General features: G+C 40.7%; 1 protein-coding gene across 1 annotated transcript in view; it reads left to right on the top strand.

Annotated features, from left to right (window-relative positions):
- Positions 1–1,295: 1,295 nt before the first annotated feature.
- siah1 (siah E3 ubiquitin protein ligase 1) overlaps positions 1,296–25,036 on the top strand; it is a 62,649-nt gene continuing 38,908 nt past the window's right edge. Inside the window, exon 1 of the mRNA XM_034176966.1 lies at positions 1,296–1,475. The gene's annotated coding sequence lies outside the window, so the exon portion shown is untranslated. The remainder of the gene's footprint in view (positions 1,476–25,036) is intronic.

The following is a 25,036-nucleotide window of genomic DNA, read 5'->3' as shown; positions in this document are numbered from 1 at the left end:
GATCCCCAGGCCAGTAGGGGGCCCCCAAGAACTGACAAACGTGAATCCATTTTCAACGTATGTTGGAAATAGTGTCCCAGGCTGTTTTCACCGTACGCTGGAAATATGTATATAGGGCTGAAACTACCTTTTGAAGTCACCATCTTAAACACTGTGGTTCAAAAAATTATAATTGTCTAGCTTTCTAACTTTGCTGTAATCATTTTATACTTTAAGTTAAAACAAATAAAGAAAATCTCTGATATGACTGGGATTCAAACCAAGGGTTGTTAACATAGAAGTCCAACACTGTGCCATGCCGCAGCATCTCACACACATACACACAGCAATGGCCGATAGTATGAAATGGAGATGCCCTAAAGTTAACCCTAAACCCCTTAAAACCTAGCCCTAAATCTGAGCCATAACCCCTAACTATTACTAAAATTCCACCTATAGTCCTTACATGGCTACGCTACGCTATATATTAATAGAATTTGTATTATTCTCTTTGACTCACTCCATAAAAATAAACGGGATCAGACAGTATACCGTAATTTCCAGAGTATAGAGTGCGCCTGGACATTAGCCGCACCCACCAATTTTAAAAAGAACAAAGAAATTGTACAGAAAAAGGCCACACTCGTCTATAAGCCGAGGGTCTCCACGTTGTAACATGAGATATTTACACAGAAAGATTTTTAAACTTTTAATTAAATACGTACCGTAAATGCTTTTTTCCCCTGAAGGCGTAAATATTGGCGCGCACGTGTCTCTGCTCCACATGGAGAACTGAGTCATTTTAACTTTTTCTTTTTTCTAACTTTCATCGAATGCAGCCAGGATCGGATGGAGTCTGTGGTAAGGCTGTGATCCGCTAACTGATCTGACAGCGTAATTCTGGCGCCAAGTTCCAGAGAGGGACTTTTCTTCACTAAAACGAAGAGGTAAGACCTTATATTTACACTGCGTGTGAATTTACACCGCATGAGGAGCTTTCAGGAAATCAATTGACAGCATTTCAACTTATGAAAAAAGCCTGCAAAACTCCATAAATTAGCCGTTTCATTGTAAAAGCTGCAGTGTTCAAAGCGTGTGAAAAAAGTAGTGGCTTATTGTATTTAAATTACGGTAATTGGGAATCAGTGTCAGGATCAAGATTCAGTATCAGTAATCAGGATTTTATAAACTGTACACAGTCCACGGTAGATTTTTCCGTTTCACGTGTTTTGTTCCACCCCACTCACAAAATTGTTGCTCCGCCCCAGTAGCCCTGTGATTCGTGTGAAGCGCGCTCCCGTGTCAAACTTCAACAACTATTCGCGCTCTCGAGCGGCTGCTACTTAATGCCAGGCGTCTCGTTTCTCTTTCAGGAGCGGTGCGAATGTGTGAACAACGATTCAACGCATGAAATGCAATAAAGCGAGAAACTCTTATATATATTACCCCTTAATACATTAACCTGCTGTGGGTTAGAGGATATATCGTCGCCCGAGGTAAGCGTCGTAGCTCCGGAGAGTGCTGTGTGTGCTTGAAAACAACAGCGGCGATAGCTTCCTTCATTAGCATGGTGCTAATGTGAGCTGTTAGCCTGCTGTGCTTGGACGGCTTGACACCTTAACAATGCATATTTCTTCTGTAATGTACGCTCCGTTGAGGTGCTAGGGGAGCAGGCGTGGTGCTTGGTGACCATTAAGTGTGCGGGAGAAACGCCAAAATGTCAGTTTTGTTGCTTGTTCTCACGCTCGCTAAAGCTAGCAAGTTGCCGATCGAGAGGCTATTGTGCTGTTCGGCAGGACAAGGCCCCTACGTGTCTATACGGCTAGCTATGCTACAGCGTTGTCTGCCTGACCAGACGAGGCCGTTCGGCTTTCAAAGCAGGTAGTTCAGTCATACCGTTGCATTGTCCTATGTTGCACCGTTACTGGTATAACCTGGTTTAGTGACTACTGTAAGATGAGTCATGTTTACACAAAGTAAAACTGGTTGTTGTGGGAGATCCACTGTGTGTGTTCGACCTGTCTGAAAGGGGAGGACGAGTGAAGATCAGCTTTTACTTGTTATGGTTTCCTTACAAATAATTAATGACTGTCCAGCAACAGAGCACTGCGGTAAAACGGATCACATATTAACTTGGACACCTGTAGAGGTTTTATGAACTTTCTGAACCAAAATACTGTGTTAAAGGCACCCCAGTGGAAATCTGAGAGTCTCATTCATTCATGAGTGTAATTATAGGTCCTATGGGAGTCATGGTAATAATCACTTTTTGACACGTGGCAAGTACCTTTATTGTAAAGGCAGTGGCTACGGGTACGGACCAGTATCTACAGAGACCGTTCTAAAGATACGGAGGGTGTCTTACCGACCAATCAGAATGCGCAAATATGTCCGTACCCGTGCCATATGCGGCTAAAGGTCTGGTGTCATGTACAATTCTTTCCGCCTCGCTTAGAAAACAGCGCTTTGAACTTGAGGTGGATGGACGATGAAAGAAGCAAAACACTTTCGCAGTTTACATCAATATTTTGATGAATTTCTTCATTTACATTTGATGAACTTCTTAAATTACAGCAGATTCATTAAGCAAATGTACTCGAATGATTATCAGCACAACGGCGAGCTTACAGGCTGACAGTTGGCAGTTACGGCTTCTGAAACAAGGGAGAAAATAGAAACAGCACAGTTCAGCTGACGCATTAGTGGATGTAAAATATTCTGTGTCTTTTAAGAGCTTCACCACTTATTCCACGTGTGTATTTCCCACCGGTGTCACATGCGTCCACTCAGTGAACCTCGGTCCGTACCTTTAGCAGTCCCACAGAAGATACAGATGTACGTACCCGTAGCCACTTTGTATTGTAAAACATTGGTTACAAGAAAATAGTCACCATACCCCCAGTATGACTGCTTTACTGTTTTGTTGGGAAGAACACACAAAAGCAGATTATTACATTAGTTTGCATACATACATTTGAGCCTGACCAATGCATATTTTTTGGAGGCCCATACGATATTGGGGAGTAAAAAAAAATAATGCATATATGTCTGCTGATATATACATAAAATTGGCACTGACACTGGCACTGACATTTCTCCATCAAACTGTTATTGCAAACAAATATAATTAATGCTTTATGTTGTACAGTTTAAACATGAACTTCAAGTAGCTAGAACTATAACCAACAATGTACATCACGCTGCCTTCACTCAGATTGGCAGTCAATGTGTTGCATTGCTCAGGATTTGCATAGTTAGAATCAGACTTTATCATCATTGTGTATGGCAAGGTATGACAAATTTAGGCCTTGTCCACAGATACAAAACGGTGTTTTCAAATGGTGTTCTGTAAACACGGTACCATTTTCATGATCTATCTGTGACCACACTAAAAGGCTCAAATTGATTTAATAAAAAAAAAAAAAAGTTGTAGTACATATGCCAGACCTTTTATGTGGTTGTGTTGGGTGTGCGTCCACAATGTGAATATCTTAATAGGTACGTTAAAGTCTATGTGTGAGTCCACGTAGACTTTAACGTACCTATTAAGATATTCACATATTCCACGCGAGGTGTTTTGTGCAGATGCTTCAGGCTTGTGGGAGTTCAATATATATATATATATATATATACACACACCATAAATCCATACTGAATGCACTGTACAGAAATGTGGAAGGAGGATTCATTAAATATCGTTTTGTCTGCTGTAATGACAGCTTGTTAGTTGATGGTACAGTTTCTCATCTTTGAATGATAATTGGGATTACTTATGAACTGCTGTGGTTAGACAGGCGCTGCTGTAACATAATCCTTTCAGAAACATTCTGTATTGCTTGTGCACATGGAGACACAAATCCATCATCTTCAGATTTACCCACTCTGGGACCTGTTTTCACATACTGTCATTTTATGCTGCCCAAAATGCTGTTTACGTGTGGATGAAAATGATACAAAGATTATGCAGATACACCTCAATCTGTTCGTGTGTGGTCAGGATCTTGAGTATAACTAGATTCAAGATTCAAACAACTTTATTGATCCCTAAAAGGACAGTTCATATCACACCCAATTACCTCAGACAAAAATACAGCATACAATTAATCCACAGTTATTACTAGTGGAATGTAATAATGGCACACACCAGAATTAAAACAACCGCGCATATACATTTGATTGTATACGCTAAACTTTGAAACAGGCATCATCCCAATTAAGGCAATGTGAGTGTGGGCTGCAGCAGCTTCATGCTGCGCAACTAAATAAACTTGTCATCTATTTTTGCCCTGCCTAACAACTGCCATCCAACTGGATCCTTGGCATTTGATTGGTGCTTTGTATGTCACGTGAAACAAACACAGCGGAGTTTGTGTCACTGACAGATGACGATTTGGAAAAAGCGAATTGACAGTTCTAGTTCTTCTAACACACACACACAAAAATCCATTCTGCTGTAAGCCGTCTGGAGGCATGAAGAGCTGTTCAGATGAAAAGCCGATGTGATTTTTCACTGGACTGAGGAACTACACCAAGAGTTGTTAGGATGAAAAGCTGGCGTGATTTTTCACTGGACTGAGGAACTACACCAAGAGTTGTTAGGATGTAAAGCTGACGTGATTTTTCACTGGACTGAGGAACTTCAAGAGTTGTTAGGATGAAAAGCTGATGTGATTTTTTTCGCTGGACTGAGGAACTACAAAGTGGAGTGTTTGTTTTTTTTTTTTTTTTTTTTTTTTTTTTTAAAGAAGAACAAAGTACACAGCATCACTGGACTACACATCACAATTTGGACTCCTCTTTAAAGTTCTTGTTGAACTTTAGCAGCTGCAGAACACCAAAATGTAAATCCCTTTTTCGTTGTTTATAAATTAATATAATATCAAATGACAAGGATCTATTTTAGCCGTTATATAAAACAAATAACGAATGGTTTTATGTTCTTTCAATGGAACGAATATTTAATTCGCTGGAAAGCTGGAAAAAGCTGGAACGTACCATTCAACTCGGCTTTGCCTTATTGAATGGCACGTTCCAGCTTTCACCTCATGAAATATTTGTACCATTGTTTGTATAATATTAGCAGCCAGCCAATATATTGGTCAGGCTTCTCCATACTTCTCCATTAACTAAATTAATTAGCAGTGAGTCGCAAGGACTTATGGATGGGTTTATCCATCCATAAGTCTGTCTGATGCAGATGAAAAAGTGCTATATAAATGCAGTACTTTTACCATTTAGTTTAGTAAAACAGACTGAGCAAAATACAATCCACCCAGCATCTCAGTAATTTATGTCATATTGGAAGGTGGACCAAATTGAAAGGTTTTGTTTACTTCGGGACAGGTGCTGCATTTGGGATGTGTAATATTGTTTCATTATCTATGTATCATATGAAGTTGTCCCCATGTTTAGAATTGGACATCTGGCAATATTAACAATGTAGCTGATGGCACCTTTATATTTGTGGTGCATGTCGACAGCTCACACAGAGTGAAAGCATGTGGAAGAAGGAGTTCAAACCTTAGCTGAGGAAGAAGAGTTAAACCAGACACGCACTACACAATGATACAGTGTGGTGCTGTGGTGTCATAGATGAATCAATGTACTGCACAAGGATGTTGCAGAAAAAAAATGCAGACTAACCATATGCACATTATTGTGTGCACCCCATCTGGTCTGTGCACTGTAGTCAGCCACATTTTGTTAGGATGCTGGAAATGTTACGGTGTGTGCAGAAGATAAAATTTGTAAGATTTGATGAATTAATTACCACATTTGTTTAGTTGTGAGTTGTACCACATTGAGCACATACGCTAAATTGAGTGATACTGAGACATTGTGTGTTTATGTGGATAATGGCAAACATGAAAATACACTTACTGAATGCAGAATAGATTTGTTTAGAGTATTTCCATGTGGAAGACTGAATGTCTTTGCCCTATGCATTTTTAAAATATTTAAATTTTCTGAGTGTTAATTAACCAAATAAAATAAAAAAATAAAACCATGGGAACAGATAATATGTTGTGCACATATTAGCATTTTGAGCACTTTTTTCTTCTCTATAGCTACTCCAGGGCACCATGGGTATGAACGTCATGGGCACCTTGGGAGTTGAGACCTTTGAAGATGTGCAACTTTCTCTGACAGCTGCTCTGTGTGTGAGAGCCTGTCTGCTTCTGCTTGTAATAACATGTATGAAAATTTTCACTCTTTTCATATCATTTATAACGTTGGCACAAAAAATACCATGAAATCTTGTGGGATAATTTTACGTCTAATTTGGAATTCTTGAATCAGAATTCAGTGATGTGGTGATAAGTTAGCATTGAAAAATATGACTCCATATATATCAGTAAGGAGAAAACATTAGCTGGAACTTTAGATGATTTTTGTGCTAGTTCACCACACGATAGTGCCACGTTGCTTTATGGATAATGAGAATATTCAAAACTGAACCAAACTTGGTTTTTGCACTTCCAATACTGGCCACCACTTCTGGAAGTGTGCTGTGTGCATTTGGAATCATAACTGTTGATATACTGATGTGCTGTTGTCCCAAATGTCAATGTTCCTCCTTTTCACTCTTTTGCCATTACCCATAATGCAGTGTGGCATTCACTATGGGCAAGTATGCAAAATTGTTGTTAGAGGTACGTTTTGGTGCTTCTCTCCACCAGGGTTCTCACCAGCGCAGTTGAGCATAGGGGGGGCCTATGCTGTGATTTGGGCCTCCAACGCTGTGATTTGGCATAGTGCGGCAACTATTTAGTCGAAAGGACAACTGAAAAACTCCTAAATTTACCAGCTATCAGTAAGGATGGATATTGAAAAGATTTTATCTATCGATTCCGCTTACCAATCTGATTCTTTATCAGTACCTCTTGTGAATTTTCTGTGTGCTAAAAGTAGGCTTTACAGGTTTTCTGTGTCACCATTTTATTGAGTCTTAAAGTGTAGGTGACATCAAAAAATGTGCACAAATAATCCTTAAAAATGATGAAATGTTGATATATATATAAAAAAAACAAAAAAAAAAATCATGAACAATAAAAGTCCATAAAGTGAAGGATAAATAACAGCTGTCTGAGGTCTGTGCTCTAATGCAGTCCTCAGCTGCGGCCATATTGTTGCTACGTCATTATTGGAATGGCACCTGCTGATTCAAGCCTAGATCGATTGTAAACACAGCAGAGGTTGAGCTGTTTTCAGACGATTTGTTTTTTCTTGTGTGGAGCTTTTTAAAGTCCAGTCTGAGCATGTGTCTGAATAAGCGATTTCGGCATACAGGTGATACTTTTTTGCCAGCTTGATTGTCTAATCAACTGATTAAAAAAATTACTTTTACTATCTGTGACATCAGAAAAAGTGGTAGTGTGCATTTTCTTTGTGATTTTTTTTTTTTTTTCCTGAGAAACGGGTACATTCCAATCTGAAAAATGTCTCAAATATCAGCTATTTTTAAAATAAATGTTTCCTTCTTGAATACAGTTAATGTACTGTATGTTAGTAACATACCATGTTATTATTAAATATTAAAACCATTCACACAAGGAGAAAATATAGTCTTACCTGTCCGTTTCATCTTTAGTCTGATGAAAATGTTCGAAAATTTAATTTGTTATCCTGGCTGAAGAAAAGTCCATGATGGTTCAAGTCTCTGCTGTACTGATTCGTGACTGGCACCGTCAACTACAGGTGTAATCCGTTCATTGCAGCTGATGGAGCCAGTCTCTCCTGTTTGCGATGCAAGTTAAGCCTGTGAAGCCACCGACACCGTGCGAGCATGCTCGTAAATAAAAGTGCTCCACCTGCCAAGCAAAAGGATTCTGTCAGTGAGAATTAACAGTTCTGAACATGTATAAAAAAAAAAAAAGTGCATCACCGACCTGAACCACTCTGTGGAAACGGGGCTGTCAGTAGCTTGGAAAAATCCAAAATTAATGGGGCTATTAAGGTAATGGTTCCACTTCCTGCTTCTTCTCCAGTGTCGGTACTCACCAGGAAGTTTCTGGTTTTTAGTGGCATGCAGTTCAAAATCTGAATGTTTATCTTTTCAGTAACTGCGCACCAGGAAAGGATGAATTTCAAACTGTTGTTCAATTTTAGTCTTAAATACGCAAAATTAAAAAACATTACATATCGTGTCACCAACACTTTAAAGGGAAAATGTGAAGTTTCAGCTGCAGTTTCCCAGAATGCACGTGGCACATCAGAGTGGATTTGTTCTGTTTTCTTGTATTCAAATCTCTAATTCTCTGTTCCGCTCCACCTTGAAGCACCTGCAGCAAGCAGTGCAGTTTCTCCAGTCACACTGACGGAAGCCTACAACTACTTCAAAGTTGTCAGTTGTCTTGTAGGTTTCCCTCACTAGTCTCCTTCTTGCAGTCACTGTTTTTGAGAACTGCCTACTCCAGACAGATTTACCACAGAGTACCATACTGTTTGTATTTCTATGATACATACAGACAATTTTAGTCTTAAATACTCAAAAAAAAATATTATACTGTCACCTACACTTTATTAAATATGAAATTGGTCACTGGATCCTTGATCTCTAGACATAAATAAAACCTGAACATGATAGATCCTAGATCTCTGGACATAAATTAAAATCAACAAAATCTGTAGTTTTTGTCAAAAGAATTTCCTTTCAGGTATTAATAAGACAAATGCAACTCCATAGAGTCTGAGCTGAACTCTTGCAGCCGGCTGCACTCCACGTCATTCATAAAGAACGGAGGACTAGGGATGGGTACCTTTCACATCTGAATCGATACGATACCGATACTCGGTACCTGCGAATCGATACCGGTGTTTTTCGGTACCTGTTTTCGATACTTTTTTTGGGGGGGGATATGTGTTTGGTAATTAAAAGTTATTTTGTATATTTAAAAAAATAGTCAAAACTTTGGAATTTTGAACATTTATAAATTAAATAACTCCAACATAGACCTAAAGTAAAGTAAATAACTCAAAAATAAATAGATTCAAAATAAATAACTGTATAAAATAACAGTATAAAATGTTTCACAGTGTCTGCTGGCTTTACAGTAACAAACAACTTTCAAAATAAATAACTGTATAAAATAACAGTATAAAATGTTTCACAGTGTCTGCTGGCTTTACAGTAACAAACAACTTTCAAAATAAATAACTGTATAAAATAACAGTATAAAATGTTTCACATTAGTGTCTGCTGGCTTTACAGTAACAAACAACTTTCAAAATAAATAACTGTATGAAATGTTTCACATTAGCAGCACCTGGATAGGATACACACATTTTTAACAGTTCTTTTTAAGGAACACGAGCATGTCGACTTTTCTGGCAAGAGCCGAGCCCGTTCCATGCTGACTGTGTCCCCAGCTGTCGAGAACACTCTTTCAGAAGGAGTGGAAGAGGCCTGCACACAGAGATATTTTTTGGCCAAACTTGCCAGCATTGGCATTTGGTCATTCTTCTGCCACCACCACAGGAGGGGATTGGTGGAGCTGAGGACTGCTGGAAAGCTCCTGTAGGTCTGCAGCTCTTTCTTTACCTTTTCAGTCACAGAGGGAGTAGTGACATCTGCCTCAGTCTGGATTAGCAGGGCCTGGTCTTCGTCCTCAAAGAGCTGACCAAGTGCTGAAAGCTTCTTTCTTTTTACAGGTGCTGCTGCCTCTTCTTCATATTCATCATCTTGCAGCAAATTTCTTTGTCTTCTCTGCCTCCTCTTCCTCATGGGTCACCACTCCACCCTTAAAAATATAGCATACACAACAAGTAATTAAAGCAATGTTTGCATTACAACAGAACACACAAGTCTACTTTATGCCCCAGAATGAACAAACCTTGTTTGCACTTAGTGCCACAGCTGCATTTTCTAGGCGGGTCCAAACAGCCTCATCATGCACCCAGCTTTTGAAGCATGGATCTAGCGCTGTAGCCTCCTCAAGGAAGAGTCGAAGCTCTTTATTTGCTTCCTCCTATAAAAGAACATAAAATTAGTTTGGTGATCAGTTCTAAATGTGGACAGTTGGATGGCAAAATTAATTGAATGATTTACATACTGTGTAGCGGTAGGAGAGGTCACCCCAGACCTTCTCCTTGATGGCTCTTCAGAATGCAGAGTCTTCATCTGTCACCTCGAACTTGGCCGTCAGTTTGTCCAGGATGGGGAGGATCTGCCCTGCTGTAACGTTCTTGTCAGAGGAGACTGCAAGTGTGGATGTTTATAGGACTTTCATGGTGTCCACAAAGTCCTCACACTTGCTTATGTCATCATCTGACACCCTCTCTAACCTAGGAGCAAAATACAAAGTATATATGGATAAGGATGTTTTGTGTCAGCAGGATACTTGTAATTAAATTTTTGTCATCTCTTTACTATTGGACTTATTTTTTTTTAATCAGTTTATACCTGTCTTTGTTGATGGCCTTCTTTATGCGTGGGTTCCTTGCAGCAGCCTGGATGGCAGGGTACTGTTCAGTGAATCGCTCTACCATCAGGAAGAGACTGTTCCACCTGGTTCTCACATCTAGTATGAGGGAGTGCTCATCAAGGCCTTAAAGAAGACAAAGACAGATTATATCCCACTTAAATGTAGTTGAAAGAAGAAGAGTACAAATAAAATATGTACGAGTATTTAGATATACACTCAACAAAAACATAAACGCAACACTTTTGGTTTTGCTCCCATTTCATATGAGATGAACTCAAAGATCTAAAACTTTTTCCACATACACAATATCACCATTTCCCTCAAATATTGTTCACAAACCAGTCTAAATCTGTGATAGTGAGCACTTCTCCTTTGCTGAGATAATCCATCCCACCTCACAGGTGTGCAATACCAAGATGCTGATTAGACACCATGATTAGTGCACAGGTGTGCCTTAGACTGCCCACAATAAAAGGCCACTCTGAAAGGTGCAGTTTTATCACACAGCACAATGCCACAGATGTTGCAAGATTTGAGGGAGCGTGCAGTTGGCATGCTGACAGCAGGAATGTCAACCAGAGCTGTTGCTCGTGTATTGAATGTTCATTTCTCTACCATAAGCCGTCTCCAAAGGCGTTTCAGAGAATTTGGCAGTACATCCAACCAGCCTCACAACCGCAGACCACGTGTAACCACACCAGCTTAGGACCTCCACATCCAGCATGTTCACCTCCAAGATCGTCTGAGACCAGCCACTCGGACAGCTGCTGAAACAATCGGTTTGCATAACCAAAGAATTTCTGCACAAACTGTCAGAAACCATCTCAGGGAAGCTCATCTGCATGCTCGTCGTCCTCATCGGGGTCTTGACCTGACTCCAGTTCGTCGTCGTAACCGACTTGAGTGGGCAAATGCTCACATTCTCTGGCGTTTGGCACGTTGGAGAGGTGTTCTCTTCACGGATGAATCCCAGTTCACACTGTTCAGGGCAGATGGCAGACAACGTGTGTGGCGTCGTGTGGGTGAGCGGTTTTCAGATGTCAATGTTGTGGATCGAGTGGCCCATGGTGGCGGTGGGGTTATGGTATGGGCAGGCGTCTGTTATGGACGAAGAACACAGGTGTATTTTATTATTTATTTATTTATTGATGGCATTTTGAATGCACAAAGATACCGTTATGAGATCCTGAGGCCCATTGTTGTGCCAACATCCAAGAACATCACCTCATGTTGCAGCAGGATAATGCACGGCCCCATGTTGCAAGGATCTGTACACAATTCTTGGAAGCTGAAAATGTCCCAGTTCTTGCATGGTCGGCATACTCACAAGACATGTCACCCATTGAGCATGTTTAGGATGCTCTGGACCAGCGTATACGACAGCGTGTACCAGTTCCTGCCAATATCCAGCAACTTCGCACAGCCATTGAAGAGGAGTGGACCAACATTCCACAGGCCACAATTGACAACCTGATCATCTCTATGTGAAGGAGATGTGTTGCACTGCATGAGGCAAATGGTGGTCACACCAGCTACTGACTGGTATCCCCCCCCCCAATAAAACAAAACTGCAACTTTCAGAGTGGCCTTTTATTGTGGACAGTCTAAGGCACACCTGTGCACTAATCATGGTGTCTAATCAGCATCTTGATATGGCACACCTGTGAGGTGGGATGGATTATCTCAGCAAAGAAGTGCTCACTATCACAGATTTAGACTGGTTTGTGAACAATATTTGAGGGAAATGGTGATATTGTGTATGTGGAAAAAGTTTTAGATCTTTGAGTTCATCTCATACAAAATGGGAGCAAAACCAGAAGTATTGCGTTTATATTTTTGTTGAGTGTATCTCACATTACATAAATCAAATAATGTAAAGTAAAAAGGGATTCAAAGTTGAATGCAGATTGCATTCCAGTAAACTATCATAAGTTATTAAATCAAAAATACCTGAGAGCATGGCTTACTGTTTTGTGCATGAGCAAATTCTGTTGTGCATTGTCAAAGAAAAAACAAGCATTTACCTTTCTTTCGTTACATCCCGATAGTAGTAGTGAGAGAGCAGTCAGCAAGTCAGCAGAACCTGGTGACTTCCACCCCTGAGAAAGCCTGGGCGTCTTACCTGATGAATTCAATTCTTTTTCGAGTTATTTGTTTAGCCTTTTGACTGTCACGCTGAGACGGGTGTGGGTTGTTAGCTGCCGTCTGACTGTAGCTGCCCTGGCTCTTTTCATTCTCTGCCGTGAGCCTCGAAAACTCATCATACTCTGACAAGTGTTTGTTCTTTAAATGTCTGTTTAAATTAGTTGTATTGAAGCATTTTACCGTGCTTCCCCACGAGGATGCAAATGTTCCGTTACTATCCCAAACCATATAAAAGTTCCACACAGCAGACATGTTTGTTGAGCTTTGCTGCCGTGCACCTATGCAACACTGCGCACGGCTGCTGCCGCCTTCTTCTTTTGAGTTTGTTTCCAGTTTGCAAACCAACACGGTGCATTACTGCCACCAACTGTTTGAAGTATGAACTACAGTTGGTTTTTGTGATCGGCAGTGAAAAGCATTGATCAACAGACACCGATCACATGCTTTTTCATGGAAATCAGCTGATGATGATCAGATCAGAGCACCACTAGCTATTACCTATGACTAAAAACTGATCAGATCCAAACCATGGGTTTTGTGATCTGTTACACCTCTAATTTCATGCCTATGTTTCAAATGCACATTGCTCATATACGACAACATGTACAATTTAAAAGTATACTAGAGCCCAGCTGATGCAGATTCTTTTTAGAAGACGAAACACAACAGATAATTGGTGCATTAAAATTTTTTTTATGATGCAGACGTATACATAAAGAAAATGGGAATTATTCCTCACATTTTTTTTTTATCAAACCCTTCTGAAAAGAAATGTAATTGGGTCTTGATGTTTACACTTTAAACATGAAGTTTGTTCTAAACATATCCAACAACTACCTAAAGTACTTCATACTTTGGGGAGGTGATGGTGTAGTGGTTAAACGTTGGGCTTCAGACCAGAGCATTCTCTGTTCAAAACCCAGCCAGACCAGAAAATCACTAAGGGCACTTGGGCAAGGTCCTTAATCCCCCACTTGCTGCTGGTGTGTAGTGATCACCTTGCATGGCAGCTAAATGCAGTCCTGCCAATTTCACTGACTTTGAGTGAAGGCAGTGAGTCACTGTGCTGCATTGCTCAGCATTTGCATGAAATAGACTACTTGTGTATTTTGGTACTGCCTAGCTGGTGGCATAGCTGCCACCAGTTCTCTGCATTGTCTATTTTGCGAATTCTCTGTTTCACAGTTGTGAATCTTGTGCCGTCTCGTGGTCAGTGACTCAAGCGAGAGGTGGGTTTCAGCAGAGTTCCGGTTTAGGGCGCAGTGTAAACGCATGTCATGAAGTACGGACAACAAGACATCGGGGCACAGCAGTTTATCACAGCTGCTACACCTCTTCTCAATAGCCCTCTTAACTTTAGAGAATGTGTTGTCATCATAATCACTAGAGGTGCACCGATCAGGATTTTTTTAGGCTGATCACTGATCACTGAAATTTTGATCGGCCGATACCGATCAAGGCCGATACCGATCAAGTACATATTTGGATCATGCCCAAAATAAGAATATAGGTCTAATGTATAGGACTATTTTTGCATTAAAACTTAATGATGAAAACAAAAAAGATGCATTCAAATAAAGACACTAGAATAACTGCCAACTTTTGTTTTATGATGCCGCGTTCACACCGGGCGCAATCAGACGCTACAAATTCGCGTGGGTCGCCAGGCGACGGACGCGCCTCCTTCGCCTGGTGTGTCGCTCGCTTTGCGGTGGATTTTCGCTGCGAAAATTCGCCCTGGTGCCTCATCAAATAGGAGGAGCTTACATTCCGCTTGCCAGCTCCGGTTGTCAGTCAAGCTAACATGACGGACCTTGATCACACGGAGCGAGTTGTTGTGAAAAGCTCCCAATACAGAGAGTATCATTATTTGCTGCAAGAGCTGTGTCTGGGTGACGGCCGCTTTCAGCGGTCCTTCCACCTCTGCGGGACCCAGTTTGAGGATCAACTGTCCCGTTCGCGCGCACATGTAAACAAAAAAAAAAAAAAAAAAACTCCACTGCTTGCTGCAGCTGGCTCTTCTCCCAAAAAACTCTGTCAATCAATCAATCAATCCATTTTTTTATATAGCGCCAAATCACAACAAACAGTTGCCCCAAGGCGCTTTATATTGTAAGGCAAGGCCATACAATAATTATGTAAAACCCCAACGGTCAAAACGACCCCCTGTGAGCAAGCACTTGGCTACAGTGGGAAGGAAAAACTCCCTTTTAACAGGAAGAAACCTCCAGCAGAACCAGGCTCAGGGAGGGGCAGTCTTCTGCTGGGACTGGTTGGGGCTGAGGGAGAGAACCAGGAAAAAGACATGCTGTGGAGGGGAGCAGAGATCGATCACTAATGATTAAATGCAGAGTGGTGCATACAGAGCAAAAAGAGAAAGAAACAGTGCATCATGGGAACCCCCCAGCAGTTTACGTCTATAGCAGCATAACTAAGGGATGGTTCAGGGTCACCTGATCCAGCCCTAACTATAAGCTTTAGCAAAAAGGAAAGTTTTAAGCCTAATCTTAAAAGTAGAGAGGGTGTCTGTCTCCCTGATCTGAATTGGGAGCTGGTTCCACAGGAGAGGAGCCTGAAAGCTGAAGGCTCTGCCTCCCATTCTACTCTTACAAACCCTAGGAACTACAAGTAAGCCTGCAGTCTGAGAGCGAAGCGCTCTATTGGGGTGATATGGTACTACGAGGTCCCTAAGATAAGATGGGACCTGATTATTCAAAACCTTATAAGTAAGAAGAAGAATTTTAAATTCTATTCTAGAATTAACAGGAAGCCAATGAAGAGAGGCCAATATGGGTGAGATATGCTCTCTCCTTCTAGTCCCCGTCAGTACTCTAGCTGCAGCATTTTGAATTAACTGAAGGGTTTTTAGGGAACTTTTAGGACAACCTGATAATAATGAATTACAATAGTCCAGCCTAGAGGAAATAAATGCATGAATTAGTTTTTCAGCATCACTCTGAGACAAGACCTTTCTGATTTTAGAGATATTGCGTAAATGCAAAAAAGCAGTCCTACATATTTGTTTAATATGCGCTTTGAATGACATATCCTGATCAAAAATGACTCAAAGATTTCTCACAGTATTACTAGAGGTCAGGGTAATGCCATCCAGAGTAAGGATCTGGTTAGACACCATGTTTCTAAGATTTGTGGGGCCAAGTACAATAACTTCAGTTTTATCTGAGTTTAAAAGCAGGAAATTAGAGGTCATCCATGTCTTTATGTCTGTAAGACAATCCTACAGTTTAGCTAATTGGTGTGTGTCCTCTGGCTTCATGGATAGATAAAGCTGGGTATCATCTGCGTAACAATGAAAATTTAAGCAATACCGTCTAATAATACTGCCTAAGGGAAGCATGTATAAAGTGAATAAAATTGGTCCTAGCACAGAACCTTGTGGAACTCCATAATTAACTTTAGTCTGTGAAGAAGATTCCCCATTTACATGAACAAATTGTAATCTATTAGACAAATATGATTCAAACCACCGCAGCGCAGTGCCTTTAATACCTATGGCATGCTCTAATCTCTGTAATAAAATTTTATGGTCAACAGTATCAAAAGCAGCACTGAGGTCCAACAGAACAAGCACAGAGACGAGTCCACTGTCCGAGGCCATAAGAAGATCATTTGTAACCTTCACTAATGCTGTTTCTGTACTATGATGAATTCTAAAACCTGACTGAAACTCTTCAAATAGACCATTCCTCTGCAGATGATCAGTTAGCTGTTTTACAACTACCCTTTCAAGAATTTTTTAGAGAAAAGGAAGGTTGGAGATTGGCCTATAATTAGCTAAGATAGCTGGGTCAAGTGATGGCTTTTTAAGTAATGGTTTAATTACTGCCACCTTAAAAGCCTGTGGTACATAGCCAACTAACAAAGATAGATTGATCATATTTAAGATCGAAGCATTAAATAATGGTAGGGCTTCCTTGAGCAGCCTGGTAGGAATGGGGTCTAATAGACATGTTGATGGTTTGGATGAAGTAACTAATGAAAATAACTCAGACAGAACAATCGGAGAGAAAGAGTCTAACCAAATACCGGCATCACTGAAAGCAGCCAAAGATAACGATACGTCTTTGGGATGGTTATGAGTAATTTTTTTCTCTAATAGTTAAAATTTTGTTAGCAAAGAAAGTCATGAAGTCATTACTAGTTAAAGTTAATGGAATACTCAGCTCAATAGAGCTCTGACTCTTTGTCAGCCTGGCTACAGTGCTGAAAAGAAACCTGGGGTTGTTCTTATTTTCTTCAATTAGTGATGAGTAGAAAGATGTCCTAGCTTTACGGAGGGCTTTTTTATAGAGCAACAGACTCTTTTTCCAGGCTAAGTGAAGATCTTCTAAATTAGTGAGACGCCACTTCCTCTCCAACTTACGGGTTATCTGCTTTAAGCTGCGAGTTTGTGAGTTATACCACGGAGTCAGGCACTTCTGATTTAAAGCTCTCTTTTTCAGAGGAGCTACAGCATCCAAAGTTGTCTTCAATGAGGATGTAAAACTACTGACGAGATACTCTATCTCCCTTACAGAGTTTAGGTAGCTACTCTGCACTGTGTTGGTATATGGCATTAGAGAACATAAAGAAGGAATCATATCCTTAAACCTAGTTACAGCGCTTTCTGAAAGACTTCTAGTGTAATGAAACTTATTCCCCACTGCTGGGTAGTCCATCAGAGTAAATGTAAATGTTATTAAGAAATGATCAGACAGAAGGGAGTTTTCAGGGAATACTGTTAAGTCTTCTATTTCCATACCATAAGTCAGAACAAGATCTAAGATATGATTAAAGTGGTGGGTGGACTCATTTACTTTTTGAGCAAAGCCAATAGAGTCTAATAATAGATTAAATGCAGTGTTGAGGCTGTCATTCTCAGCATCTGTGTGGATGTTAAAATCGCCCACTATGATTATCTTATCTGAGCTAAGCACTAAGTCAGACAAAAGGTCTGAAAATTCACAGAGAAACTCACAGTAACGACCAGGAGGACGATAGATAATAACAAATAAAACTGGTTTTTGGGACTTCCAATTTGGATGGACAAGACTAAGAGACAAGCTTTCAAATGAATTAAAGCTCTGTCTGGGTTTTTGATTAATTAATAAGCTGGAATGGAAGATTGCTGCTAATCCTCCTCCTCGGCCCGTGCTACGAGCATTCTGACAGTTAGTGTGACTCGGGGGTGTTGACTCATTTAAACTAACATATTCATCCTGCTGTAACCAGGTTTCTGTTAGGCAGAATAAATCAATATGTTGATCAATTATTATATCATTTACCAACAGGGACTTAGAAGAGAGAGACCTAATGTTTAATAGACCACATTTAACTGTTTTAGTCTGTGGTGCAGTTGAAGGTGCTATATTATTTTTTCTTTTTTAATTTTTATGCTTAAATAGATTTTTGCTGGTTGTTGGTGGTCTGGGAGCAGGCACCGTCTCTACGGGGATGGGGTAATGAGGGGATGGCAGGGGGAGAGAAGCTGCAGAGAGGTGTGTAAGACTACAACTCTGCTTCCTGGTCCCAACCCTGGATAGTCACGGTTTGGAGGATTTAAGAAAATTGGCCAGATTTCTAGAAATGAGAGCTGCTCCATCCAAAGTGGGATGGATGCCGTCTCTCCTAACAAGACCAGGTTTTCCCCAGAAGCTTTGCCAATTATCTATGAAGCCCACCTCATTTTTTGGACACCACTCAGACAGCCAGCAATTCAAGGAGAACAGGCGGCTAAACATGTCACTCCCGGTCCGATTGGGGAGGGGCCCAGAGAAAACTACAGAGTCCGACATTGTTTTTGCAAAGTTACACACCGATTTAATGTTAATTTTAGTGACCTCCGATTGGCGTAACCGGGTGTCATTACTGCCGACGTGAATTACAATCTTACCAAATTTACGCTTAGCCTTAGCCAGCAGTTTCAAATTTCCTTCAATGTCGCCTGCTCTGGCCCCCGGAAGACAATTGACTATGGTTGCTGGTGTCGCTAACTTCACATTTCTCAAAATAGAGTCGCCAATAACCAGAGTTTGATCCTCGGCGGGTGTGTCGTCGAGTGGGGAAAAACGGTTAGAAATGTGAACGGGTTGGCGGTGTACACGGGGCTTCTGTTTAGAACTACGCTTCCTCCTCACAGTCACCCAGTCAGCCTGCTTGGGATCTGCCAGGGGGGAACTAACGGCGGCTAAGCTACCTTGGTCCGCACCGACTACAGGGGCCTGGCTAGCTGTAGAATTTTCCACGGTGCGGAGCCGAGTCTCCAATTCGCCCAGCCTGGCCTCCAAAGCTACGAATAAGCTACACTTATTACAAGTACCATTACTGCTAAAGGAGGCCGAGGAATAACTAAACATTTCACACCCAGAGCAGAAAAGTGTGGGAGAGACAGGAGAAGCCGCCATGCTAAATCGGCTAAGAGCTAGTAGCTACGCTAACCTAGCGGATTCCTAAAAACACGCAAAGTGAATAATTTAGAGGTGATTCAGCAGAAGGAGTGCTTTAGTTAAGGCACGTAAAGATTACACTGGGAAACAAATCGTAATCTAGATAACTAGATCAATCTAACTGCGCAGATTAAACAGCTAACAGATACAGAAAAACACCGCTGTGCTCCGGAACAGGAAGTGATACAATACCGCAGTGAGAGCCAACCACCAGTAGAGGCAAGCAAGGATATTGTCACTGTCATAATTGTGTTTAGAAACCTGTCACATCTGTGTAGTTAATTAATAAAATATTCTCTACAGACAATTCGCTCGTGTGCGCCCATAAAAAAAAAAGAAAAGGAAAAAGCTCCGCTCCCACTGCTGCAAGTAGGGCTGCTGCTCGCTCCAAAAACTCTGTCATAATTGTGTTTAGAAACCAGTCACCATTTGCTTTATACAGGTGTGTAGTTAATAAGTAAAATAATCTCCAGGACGATTCGCGCGTGCACGTAAAATAAAAATAAAAAGAAACTCCGCTCCCCGCTGCTGTGGTGTTGCTGCTCGCTCCAACAACTCTGTCATGATTGTGAAATAAAGGACAAAAGAGACATAAGTCCTGCTCACAGGCTGCTACCAGATACAGGACATGTTCACATCCTCAGTCAAACTCCAGACATCTCCACGTCACTACATATTCAGTCCCTGATTGGTCATCGCGGCGCAATGAGATGAAAAAGTTCAGATTTTTGAACTTGGGAGGAGGGCAGCCCGACGTGAGGCGACGCAATATCGCGCCACAAACGCGCAAAACGCTCAGCATCGCTTCACTCGCCTCCATCGCGTCGCGCTGCGCAGTTTGGCACCAAAACGCATCCTTACATAGGGATTACATGGCAACCTGTGGCTGCAGTCACTCGCATCGCGCCCGGTGTGAACGTGGCATAACACTTACTTTGTTCTACCAGCAAGCTTTTTTTTTCTTTTTTTTTTCATGTTTCATGTTGCTCAGGTTACAGCCTACAGAACGTTGAGAATGTAAAATACAGCCCTCATTCTATGGGGTTAAAATTGTCTCATTAATATTTGTAAATGCACACAGGGTGATCTACAAATAATCATTGATTTGCAAATGTGTTCAGATATCCACAAATGCAAATTTCATATTTGTAACTTGTAAATTGGTCTTTGCAAATAATGTATTTGCAAATATAAAACTTAATTTGTAAAAAAAAAAAAAAAAAATCACATTTGTAAAACTGGAAATTGTATTTGTGAATTGAGTTTCAGCATGTGTGGATCACCAATTACATGCATTCATTGCTTTCCTCTGTGACATAATTTTGAGACATTTTTTTCGCGAAATCCACAGATCCACAAACAAATGCCTACTAATTCACAAATACACACTCACACACACTGGATATCCACTAGATGGCAGTGTGGTTCCATTCATTACACAGCAGTCTATTTAGATCTCTGAACCATTTGACTCATTTTGACTTCTGATATGAGCTGGATGGACATGGACTACATTAGATGATGGCGACTGCTCTCCTTGTCTGTCCAGCTCATATCAGAAGTCAAAATGAGTTTACGTCACAGAGGAAAGCGAAAACAAAAATAAACAAAACTGTTTCACTTTGAAGTTAGTAATTCAGACTGGACTCTATCATTCTAACTTGACTCATCAGAGAGCCGCGCAGTGTTTGGAGCTGTGTGAATAGAACGGAGGACGATTCTCGTTTCTTTCTCGCAACAAGACAGGAGTCCCAGTTAGTAACTTTAATCCGCACAAACGTGACTCACGATTGACATATTCAGGGATGAGAGTGGTGAAAAACAAAAAAAAAAGCTGAAACCCAAAATTTTCCCCCAGCACCACCCGCACGAAAATGTTTGAATTCTCGAAGCTCTGAAATGCAATCTGGGACTATTCCAGACAATAAACTGGAGTGAGTGCAGCATCCATTTAGTGAGAAAAAACAAAACAACTTTCCTTATTTAAATTCATTCCAGTAGTATTCTGCTCTTACTAGGATGCAGCAGTTTTCTAGTTTGGCAGATAGTTCTGGAGGACATCACTGAAGAAATTAATAAATTGAATATATGGTTTGACCAAAACAATCTGTCATTAAACTTAAAGACAGGGATGAAATGGAGGTGTAAGAGTCACGAGGTGTTCACAGGAAACACTTATTTATTTCTGTATGTATGTATTTATTTATTTATGTATGTTCATTGTTAGTTGCTTTTATATTTTCTGTTGTTTCTGTTCAGGTTCTTTTTGTCTCTTTCTCTAAAATTGTATATAATAAGCATTAGATTATTAATATATAAACAAAAATAAATTTAAGAAATATTACAATTTGAAAACAAATGCACCCGAACGTGATGACAGCTGCAAATGCGTAATGCTAACTTTTAACATTGAAAATGCCATAGACATGCTAACGCGTTAGCATCGCTCCCATTTTTAAGTTATAAAATACATCTATCAACTGTTTCAGAAGACCATAACAGGTCAGTTTAACATAGAAAAGGTAAATAATACTCACAGACGTATACTCTTTAGGGTTTTAGCGGGTGAAAATTAAGCGAAAGAAAGAAAGTATAAACGAAGCAACAGATCAAAGCATTGCTTCAATCTGCGAACCAGTGCTTTGATTGGTTCAAGGTTCACAGCAAAGCCGCGCTGCAGAAAAGTTGATCACAGACCCGCTGCAGGGTCTGTAATCAATGTAGAGAAATGATCATTTTCCTGACAAACACCCCCCAAAACAACGGCCACTCTGAAGGACCGATAACAGAATCGTTAAGCACAAAGCTTATTGATTTCAGTGGATTGAATAATTTCTTAACGATACCTGAAAGGAACCGGTTCTCAATACCCATCCCTAGTCGCAAGTGTTGCAAATAGCAAATTTCATGTCTATTTTTGACACCACAAAAAAGTCCAGACCAGCGAAGCCATTTTGAAACTACACATGCTCTTGGCTGGGCATGTCATGACAGGACCAAGCGCTTCCTGCGCTACTGCCTGCACTGTTGTGATCGGTCCTTTTAATTGGCGCATTTTGCCGATCACCAATCAAACCGATCAAGGCGTGATCGGCCGATAATGATCGGTGCCCGAACGATTGGTGCACTTCTCATAATCACTCCTGAACTTGCTGGTCAACAACATCCACATCCTTGTTAGCCATTGCTTACATGACTTTGAAATGCCGGAACTCTGCTGGCACTGCGGTGCATTCTGGGAAGCGCAGGGGATTATGGAAAGCGTTAAAGTACCAAATAATTTTCCTTTACATGATAACTTCAGTTTACAAACCAGTGACACAGGAGATATTAATGGTCCAGTCCACATCAGAACAGTGTCGTTGGCTGCCTCACAAAAAAGTAATGTTCTTAAAGAACATATAAAAATTCCGGTGTGAAACGGGTGGACAATTCTCACTTCTACCCACAACAACAGAAAACAGACTGTTTAGCGACTTTAATAAGCAGAAAGGTGACGAGTGACGTCTTTAAATGGCTTTGACAGAGGTTGAAGAGTAAATTGTGGACTCACTGCTTCTGAGTCAGAAACGGCAAACAACATAAAAAAATGATCATTTTCCCACTACGTGCCCTCAAAAACAACATAACACCCCAACTGCACTGTCATTTTTTTCAGGCAGCAGCAGCAGAACGGCCCGTTACTCTTATAAAGTTAGTGACAACCCTGTGAGCTTGACGAGTGTTGATGAATCATACCAAAAAACATCGCGAGATGACGCCACAGTATAACGGCACTATGATGAGACTATAACGGTGCAGCGCTGTTATTCCTTTGTTTGGGGAGAACCCCAGGTCTGATATGGGAAAATATCAGACTGGAAATCAGCGTGCCCATAGCGTTGTAGCCATATAATAAATATATATTATGGCTACTATCGAACAAAATAATCCAACATGGTGGAAAGTGCTCCGAAATGGCTTATTTTTGTATAAATCTGATATAAATCTGATTCTCATATGAGTTGGTGAGAAATAAACACTTCTAAATCTAAAAACGCCTTTTTTGAGTACTGTGTATACGCTTCTGGTAATTTCAAGACCTCATGCATGTGCACGTGCACTTCCTGCAAATGGCATTAAAAGGAAAATAAAATATTTGTTATGGAATTTCCCCCCGAGTAAATTTGTTCTCTTCACTAAAATTAGCTATAATTTTGCAACACTTTAAAAAAAATATATATGGGTATTATAATTTTTGGATATCAGTAAAAATTTAATTTTGTCAGTTTTGTGAAGTTTGAAAGGCCGTACAGCTATAAAGCTACTGTATATAAAAATCAATTAACTTTTACAGAGTACATGGACTTTGTTTCAAAGCCTAACTCTACAGCTCCAGTGTGTGAACATTTCACACTCATCATTTCACAGTGATCAAGAATGAGAACCCAGCATGAACGAACCGGTATGTCCACTTTGCTTGAAAACAGTGACAGTGAAAACTGGAAATGCAACCAACCTGAAAATGCACCATAACCATCACCACCCCATCCAGTTTTCCCAATGTCGGCAAATGCATCTGTAACCCGTTTTGCCCCAATGGCAACAATTGTTGCCAAAGTGTTGTCACTGTCATTTTCTATTCAAATAAAAAAATCTCAAAGGTGCTAATGCAACTTTCCCGCTTATAAAAACATATGGGCATTAACGGGTTAATAGCAAACTGACATGGAGAGAGCGCCCTCTCCTTTTCCCTCTCCCTCCCTGAGAGTTTGTTATAAAGGATGCATTTGCCTGACAATGCAAATATATATTGGATCGCGCAAAATGTTGCACAATTGCATAGTGTTACTTATTTTATTGTTAAAGCTATAATGATGTGGTAGTATGCAGCAAGTGATTCTGAGGGGAAGGATGTGGTGTACAGGGAGGTCACCACCAACTTTGTGGCCTGGTGTGAACAGAACCACCTGTGCCTTAATTAGAGCCCGACTGATATATTGGCCGGCCGATATTATCAGCCGATATAAGCCCTTTTCAAAGTATCAAATCAAATCAATTTTATTTATATAGCGCCAAATCACAACATTTGCCCCAAGGCGCTTTATATTGTAAGGCAAAAGCCATACAATAATTACAGAAAAACCCAAACGCTCAAAACGACCCCCTGTGATCAAGCACTTGGCGACAGTGGGAAGGAAAAACTCCCTTTTAACAGGAAGAAACCTCCAGCAGAACCAGGCTCAGGGAGGGGCAGTGTTCTGCTGGGACTGGCTGGGGCTGAGGGGAGAGAATCAGGAAAAAGACATGCTGTGGAAGAGACCAGAGATCAATCACTAATGATTAAATGCAGAGTGGTGCATACAGAGCAAAAAGAGAAAGAAACACTCAGTGCATCATGGGAACCCCCCCAGCAGTCTAAGTCTATAGCAGCATAACTAAGGGATGGTTCAGGGTCACCTGATCCAGCCCTAACTATAAGTTTTAGCAAAGTACTCACTATCGGCCGAAATTTTGCCGATAGAACGCCGATAATTTCTCATAAACAGAACAGTTACTGAAATAATGTTTGTCGGCAATGTAAAATGTCCTTGCACCGTTTGTCCAGTAGATGGAGCTCTGACTCCATTCAACTGAGAGCTGCTTACACCCCTGCTTAAATGTGTTCATCACCAACCCCCGTAGTTCCCCGTCACACTGCACTGATCGTCTGACAAAAGCATACAAGTAAGTTTATAAGGATGTTGTTTGTAATAACTTTACAATTACATTCACCCCACATTTCTCCCATTTCAGTTCAACCCAGTCTGATTAACTCAGTTTATGTAATATTGTGTCAAATGTGCTTCATTGCGTCAGTCACGCTTTTTATTAAGTCCATGTTGTGTAGACCTTATTTCTAGCATGAAAAACCTTTGTTTACTGCTAAGAGGTTGAAACATTGAGATTCACTATCGGCTGATTTATCGGCTATCGGCAAATCAGCTGATTTATCGATTATCGGCATTTTTTTTCATCCAAATATCCTTATCGGCCTCGGCCTCAAAAAATCCATATCAGTTC

The sequence above is a fragment of the Thalassophryne amazonica genome, chromosome 8 (assembly GCF_902500255.1).
Source record: "Thalassophryne amazonica chromosome 8, fThaAma1.1, whole genome shotgun sequence".
Classification (NCBI taxonomy): Eukaryota; Metazoa; Chordata; class Actinopteri; order Batrachoidiformes; family Batrachoididae; genus Thalassophryne; species Thalassophryne amazonica.
Note: the sequence above shows the minus strand (reverse complement) of the source record. Positions and strands in the feature narration are given on the sequence as shown.